The 7,782-nt window shown below is 37.5% G+C and overlaps 1 long non-coding RNA gene across 2 annotated transcripts; it reads right to left on the bottom strand.

Annotated features, from left to right (window-relative positions):
- Positions 1 to 316: 316 nt before the first annotated feature.
- Positions 317 to 2,450, bottom strand: LOC121243472. 2 transcript variants are annotated; one of them, XR_005936147.1, is made up of 3 exons: positions 1,423 to 1,474; positions 670 to 671; positions 317 to 423 (listed from the first exon to the last, which is right to left on the bottom strand). It is a non-coding gene; the product is annotated as an uncharacterized LOC121243472 (long non-coding RNA). The 2 variants fall into 2 exon arrangements; XR_005936148.1 differs by lacking the exon at positions 1,423 to 1,474 and adding an exon at positions 2,217 to 2,450 and having other exon boundaries at positions 327 to 423.
- Positions 2,451 to 7,782: the final 5,332 nt, after the last annotated feature.

The raw sequence follows: 7,782 nt of genomic DNA, 5'->3' as shown, positions 1-7,782 counted from the left end.
TCGTGCAGGTGTGGACAGCTTGGTTTGGTGGGTAAAAATCTTTGTTTTGAGTGAGAAAAACAAAGGTGGTGGTGTAACGTCCCGTTCTCGGAGGTCCAGAGAGTTAGCTCTTATTCCGCAAAATCATCTCTAATAATCAGTAATAAATCAACAAAAACTCCACAAAATACTTAACTTATTCGTTTGATCCAAAAATCCGTATCCTTCCACAAAAATACTAAATAAGAACCTCAATATAATAAATAACATCTCCACAAAGACCCAAATTAATCATAACTTGATGTACCAAAAATAACTGCTAGAGGTAAAACTACTAAAATATGATCCTCCAAAATACTAGTACCCATAGCACTCATTCATCTATGATCATCAGACTGTTCCAATACTTCATATTCTTGTTCTCCAGCTTGACCATAAAAATATCTGGAAAAAAATATTATGGAGATAAGGGGTGAGTTATCAACAACTCAGTAAGCAGAGAATATATACTAGTATGTGAACATAAGCATTTTCACAAAGTTTAGAATGCAGAAACAAAACATTTCAGTTTTCAACATGCATATCTCAAAAATACATATTACCAGAAAATTAGAACGATACTTCAAACATTTCATATTCAGAAACCAACTTTTCATATTCAAAGACTCCTTTGGCACTACATGACTAAACATCTTCATCTTATCATGCCATATCAGAACAGAGGGTCATGTTTAACCCACGTGGTATGATTGTGCATTCTGCGGAAAGCCAAGCAGAACATAAATCACCATGAATATCAAAGCGATTGCACTCAGAACTGAAATCCACTATTATAACCCGTGGTAGGGCCAGAGGTTATCATTATATCTCGTGACAGGGCTAGAGGTCACTATTATATCCCGTAACAGGACCAGAGGTCACTATTCTATCCAATGACAGGGCCAGAAGTCACTATTCTATCCCGTGACAGGGCCAGAGGTCACTATTCTAGCCTGTGACAGGGCCATATATAAGAGCAAAACAGAATCAGAATCACATATCAAAATTAGAGTCAGAGTCAGAGTCAGAACAGAATTAGAAAGTCATGCCAAAGGTTTTTCATATGCCACATTATATCAAAACAGAGTATTGAAATTCAGATCATTCTCACATACTAAAAAAAAGTCAGAGCATCTTTCTAAATCAATGCACAATTTTTCGTATCCTCAATAACGTTCGTTTTTAGATTTCAGAGACAACATGACAAAATTTAGCTCATGTCTACACAATGCATGTCAGAAAATATTTCCTTTTCTTTTGTACAGATTTCATAACTAATGCAAATAAACGGCCGAGGTTGGTTTTTCTCAAGTTCTCATTTCATCACAAAATATGCAAAGTTTTCAGAAAGTCAACCTTAGTCTCAATAATTCGTATAAAGCCTAGCATAGGAACCCCGCTTACCTGAGCTTCTTATCTTATTCAGAAATTCTCCACAACAGTACTGAACAATTGTCAATCATCACCTATAAAAATTCATGTAACTTAAATAAATCTCCAGTGAACAGATAAACCTCATATTACACTTGAAGTACCTATTTTAATTCCTTCAAAACTTAAGATTTCTCTTAATTCTAAAATACTATCACTTCCTAAATTCCTCAATATCCATGTAACTATAAAACTCAGAATATTTCTAAAATTGCATAATAATATTAGTAATAGATACAATTATGGCGTAAAATACATATCTAGTTTAAAGGCTCATTAAAACAAAACTGATTAAAGTAGGGGGACAAATATTTTATTTAATAAAAATAGACTAATTAGTATCTCTTTAAAGAGTTCAAAAATAGAAATCCTGCACTACTATGTACTTCTAAAAATATTAATACTTATAATATCTTTCAAATATTTATTCAATTTGTATTTAAAACAAAACTCATACAAAGTGAATTTAACATATAAAAACTACAACATGATTAACTTATAAATATTTTGTTTAAAGCACCAATACATTGGCTTAGTTTATAAGCCCATACATTTGTGCCCAAAATAGACTATATCCCACGTAAAACAAAACTCAAGCTTTCAGATTCAATGAGCATAATATTAACTCATATGTTCCAAAGAAGACAAATTGGCAAAACACCTAATAATATTTGAGTAATCGAGATTCACAAACATATGTATATTTCCTTCTTATGAAACTACCCCAAGACAAGAAAATTAGGAGATGAGCAACGGCAAAGACTTACTCAAGGGAAACCGAGAGGCAACTAGCAGTAGTAGAACACGCACTCACAGCAAGCACCAAAATCACCAAGATACGAGTGAAGTTTATGGGTTTTATAGCAAAAACAAGGCACGGCAAAAATAAAACACAACAGAGCAGTGAAGGACCAAGCCAAAAGGGGAAAGCAATGGGAATAAATCATAAGCATGAGCCGCGAAATTAGTAAGGGAGAGTTAAGAGAAAGCACAATAATGGATGCTCACAAACAGACCTGCAAATGGAGAGAAAAAAAAAGGTGAAAAAATATCTGCTAAAGAGGAAGAGATTGCACGGTTTTATAGCACAAAGGAAAAGCGAAAATTAAAGAGATGGGAAAAGAAACATTACCAGCCGAAGATGGAGGAATGAATGGTGGCGTTGGCTGACTTGCAGAGGGGAAAATCCAAAAATAAGATGAAGGAAGAAGAAACACTGCAGACGGCAACCCAAACGAAAAACAGAGGAAAGAATAAAATGAAGGAGAAGAGGAGAAACAGCAACCGCATGGATTGAAGAAAGGGAATTGAAACTGAAATGGAAAGGGGTGGAGAAGCACGGCGCGCAGGAGAAGAAAAGAGAATTGAATAAGCCCTAAGGCTAGACCAACGACGCCGTTTTGGGGGGGGGGGGGAATACTGGGCTGGGTTGTCACGAGTTGGGCTGGGGACCAAAAGGGCTAGGCCCAAAAGAAGAAAAAAGAACACACAAAAAGGCCCAGTCCGAAAGAAATAAAAAAAGGCACAATAAATAAAAATAAATAAATAAGAGCCAAATAAAACACTGCAACTATAAATTAATAAAATAAGATAATTAAATTCCAACAATAAAATTATTCATTAAAGCAAAGAGCAAATTTGAATGTAAACACTAATTAATATCAAGAAAGCACATCAAAGTAAATTTCACAACTTAAGAGTTATAAGATAAATTCAACGAGAAATCCAATAATTTTAAAACAAGAGAACCAATATTTAAGTTAATAAAAAAGAAAATAATCTTTCACTGAAAATAAATACAATAAAATATGAGGTATCACAGGTGGTGCTACCAACACTTAGGCTAGGCAGTGGTTTTCGGTGGCCGTCTGAGGGAGGAGCAGCAATGGTGGCTGGCTTGGCTTCGAGGAGGCGAAATACTGTGATACCCCATATTTACGTGTATTTTCACTAAGTAATTATTGCATTTATTAAGATTATGGGTTTTCTTATTTTAAATTTTAGATAATGTACGTGATATTATTTTAAGATTTTTAATTGTTCATTCAATGTGTTTTCTTGTTATTAATTATTGTTCATTATTTAAATTGCTCTTTATTTTAAATTAGTTTATTGTTGGATTTAACTGTTTTTTTACATTTAATCACTACGTTTAAATTATTTTATTTAACTTGTTGTTTTGAAATCTTTTTCGTTTGATCATTTTTGTGACCTAAGATGTGAGGATTGAACCTCATTTCTTTCCCTCACTTTTTCTTTTTCCTCTTTTTCTTTTCTTCTTTTCTTTTTCTCTTCATTTCTTTTCTCCTCTCTCTCTTCTCCCGCACACGATTTCCCTCTCTCCCCCCGTCTGTGTGTCGTCCTCCACAGTGCCACCATGTGCCACCCATTGCCGTCGCCGCCCCTCCCATTTTCTTCCCCTCCGGCCGGCGACCATACCCCTAAGTTTCCAGCTCCTCTCGCACCGCCGTGAGCCCCCACGCACGGCTTCAAGCAGCAGCACCCCTTGAGCTCGGCACCACATCACCGGCTACCCCCAATCTACCTAACCCACCCATCCTCAGCCCCGATCCGCCACCGGTGAAATCCATCCAACTGCATTTTCGTTTTTGACTTTTTGGACTTCAACCGCCCTTTACGCCGCCACTAACGACCAACCACCACCACCATTAGTTTCACCAACATCCCTAAACCCTTCCCTTGTAATCTCAAGTTTTCGTTTGCCTCCGTTCAAAATCTAGCATTTTGAGACTCACAGCCGTAGTGTATTTTGCATTGTTACGTTGCTGTGCCGCCACATCTAGCACCTCCGTGATTCTTCAAAAATTATATTATAGCACTGTAAGTATTTTTTCAAAGAACTTTTGAGATTTAAATATATTTTTACACTACCTCATTTTTACTGTGAATTGGTTGGTTGTGCCGGATTGAGTCCGAGGAGTAAAGGGGTTGGTTGGATTGGAGGATGGAGTTGTTTGTGTGATTGGACTATGTTGTGATTTGCTGGTTGTTGAATATTGTAATATGTCATATACAATGCATTTACACGCATGTTCATGTTTGTAACTGAAAACTGTGATTTCGCATAAATGCATACATGTTCATGTGTATACTTGAAATATTGAGTTTTCATGAGAGAAATGATTTTGAGTATGTTTGAAATGATTGGATTGACTGGTTTGAGAGAAAGGAAAAGAGGCTGTAGGGATGGTGGTAAGCAGGGATGGTGGTATAGTTCCGCCTGTGATTCCCGCCTACAGTAGGGATGGTGGTAAGCAGGGATGGTGCATGCAGTAGGGATGGTGGTATAATCCTGCCTGTGATTCCCGCGTATGGTGCATGTTGTAGGGATGGTGGTAAGTAGGGATGGTGGTAGAGTCCCGCCTGTGATTCTCGCCTACAGTGCTCTGATAGATATCTCTTGTGTGAAAAGGAACTGTAGGGATGGTGGTAAGCAGGGATCGTGGTATAGTCCCGCTTGTAATTCCCTCCTAAAGTGCATGTGGTAAAGATGGTGGTAGAGTCCCGCCTACAATGTCTGATAAATAATTATTTTGTCGGTTTATGATTTAATGGTTACGAGCTAGGAAAATGGTTGGTTTATGTTTGGGTCATTTTCTGGGAAAATGAAGAATATTATTCATGGCATATTTTTGGTCAAATGGGATTTTTGGCATGCGTTGGAAAGTAATCATTTTCGGGGAAAGTGAGGTTTTGGGGTCACATTTGTGTATCGTCATGTACACATGTTTGTTGGTTGCATTAATGCATTTTTATCTCGTGGGTTGTTTGGATTATTACTTACCTGCGATTCCGTTTTATGGTATCTCAGATTTTGATGCAGATGAGGACAATGAGCCTTAGGTTTTGGCTCCACTGGATGAGTGATCTGAGGTTGCTCTCATGTATCGAGATTCATTTTATCACTCGTTTATGTATTTTGCCCTTTCTATTATATTTTTTGGAATAACTGTATAGTTCTTTTCTGTACTACTTTTATTTTGGTAATTCTGTATTTAAATTTCTGGTACTTAATTGGTAAACTTTTAATTAATCGTTGCAACTTTTGTTGTGCACTTTTACATGTTGCACACACTTAAGAACTTATCGTTGGGATGCGTGACCCGTGTTCTCATCATCCTGACGTCACGATTCTCGTATTTCCGTACGTGGGAGTCGGGGCGTCACAGTTAAGGTGGTGGAGGTTGGTGAGGCAGCTAAGTGAGCAACGGTTGGCAATGACTATCACACGGTGGAGTGATAGAGTTGCTACTGAGCGTGGGTGGACTACTGCCCATAGAGAGAAGGAGACGAGCGAGAGAGAGAGAGAGAGAGAGAGAGAGAGAGAGCACAGTGATTTCGGTGACACAGTGGCTTTGTCGATGGGTTGGCGAATGAGGGAGGAGCATGTGGTTGGTTGCTGGACAGGGAGAATGGAAGTCGGCAAGCATGTAACAGAGGGATCAACTCTATATATATGCATGAGCAGACTAGTGGTTTCGAGGTTGACATTTTGGAACTTATATTATCAGTGAGAGAAAAATCGGGAGATGATGGAGAAGAGAGATCTGGACGTGGGAGTGGGAAAAAAATAATAGAAAGAAGCCAAAAACTAAAAGTAAGAAGAACTTACATACCTAAATGACGCTGTTTGGCACCTCTGTTGGTATGGTTATTACAACCTATGGTCAGTGTCATCGCCGACTCTCCCCTTCGTGCACACGGCCACATCAATAACCACCGCTCCATCTGCCTAGCTCTTTTTCTTTAATTTTTACCTCTATTTTATTTTCCACTTTATTTCCTTTCAGTCACGGACTCCCTCTCTTTCTCTGGGATTTAGACAAGAACGTAATTGGGCCATGACAAAATTAAACCACTGAAGATAACCTTTGCAAGGTGATTCCCTTTAAACTTTTGTTTTGAGTTCTCTGATTCTTAGTTGTTTTTGGTATCTCATTCATTCCCTTTAAATTCCAGACTCATCACCTTGATTAGTACTACCATTGTGTCCAGTGGAAGGTGGCATTGCACAACCCTGTTAGAGGTGATGAAAGGTAAGGTTTTGCCTAATATTAGCCACGGTCACACTTTAACCAGTGATTTAATTAAATTTAACATCACTGCCTTCTATCATAGGACGTTTCCAACACCTTGGACAGTGTGTTTTTGCTCTCTAACTATATGGGGTCATTAGACACAATCAGGTACGATATTCAGAATAGTAATTGCTTTTTTGTAATATATTATACAAGTGATATAAATGTCTGGAAGTTGCTGATTTTTTTTTTAAATGAGTACCGTTAAATGTTAGAATCTATAAATGGCGTTGGTGTAGCTTGTTGGGTTGAGTGGTTGGTTATCGAGGTTTGGAGGGTGGGCTATTTGGTTGATATTGGGCTATTTTAGTTGCTGGGAATTGTGGTTGTTGTGCATGTAACATAATGGTCACAGCTGATGGTTTACTTGACGTGTCGGGAATGAGTTGTTTGGTTTGAAGATTTGGTGGTCTTGTTTTGCGGTTGTATGAGGAATTAACTACAAAGTATTGGCTTATGTTAATCCACCATTAGAATCGGGTAGTGTTGTAGTTGAGTAAGTTTGGGTTTGTGTAGGTTATTAATATGTTAACATTTATTTTCTGGTATAGGTGTGGAGATTGTTAGAATTCAGACTCAAGACTTAGACAATACACTACGAGAATCAGGTAAGCGGGGTTCCTATGCTAGACCTTGCATGAAATGTATGGACTGAGGTTGAGTCTATGAAAAATTATACATGTTTTGTTATGAAATGAGAACTTGGGAAAAATAACCTTGGTCATTTATCTGCATTGCTCATGAGATTAGTAAAAGAAGAGAAAAATATTTTGTCATGACTGTTGTAGACATGAGCAAATTTTTGGCATTTAGTTCTTGAGTTTTGTAAAAAGAATGATTATGAAAACCTAAAAATTTGTGCATAGTTTATGAATATGCTCTGACTCTATTTTTTTTAAAGTATGTGAGAATGATCTGAATATGTTTTGTACTCTATTTTATTTTGATATGGCATCTAAAAACCTTTAGCATAATGTTTTGATTTTGTATCTGACTCTGATTCTGCTCTCTTCTGCTCTGTTTGGGTTGGTATCAATTTCGCTATCTCTGAGGGCACCCACTTTGAAACCAAAGTGGTCTTCTAAAAGGACTTTCCTGTGTGTAAACTCGAGGCTACGAGAATGATAAGGGAAAGATTCACTTATGTCTCTACCCGGTTTGGCCACCGAAGATAGCACAACCCTACCACAAGGGTTAACATAGCCTATGTTTTGATATGATATGATGATGATGC

Source organism: Juglans microcarpa x Juglans regia, chromosome 8D (genome assembly GCF_004785595.1).
Source record: "Juglans microcarpa x Juglans regia isolate MS1-56 chromosome 8D, Jm3101_v1.0, whole genome shotgun sequence".
In the NCBI taxonomy this organism is placed as follows: Eukaryota; Viridiplantae; Streptophyta; class Magnoliopsida; order Fagales; family Juglandaceae; genus Juglans; species Juglans microcarpa x Juglans regia.
The sequence above is the reverse complement of the archived record's forward strand: the minus strand, read 5'-3'. Positions and strand labels throughout refer to the sequence as shown.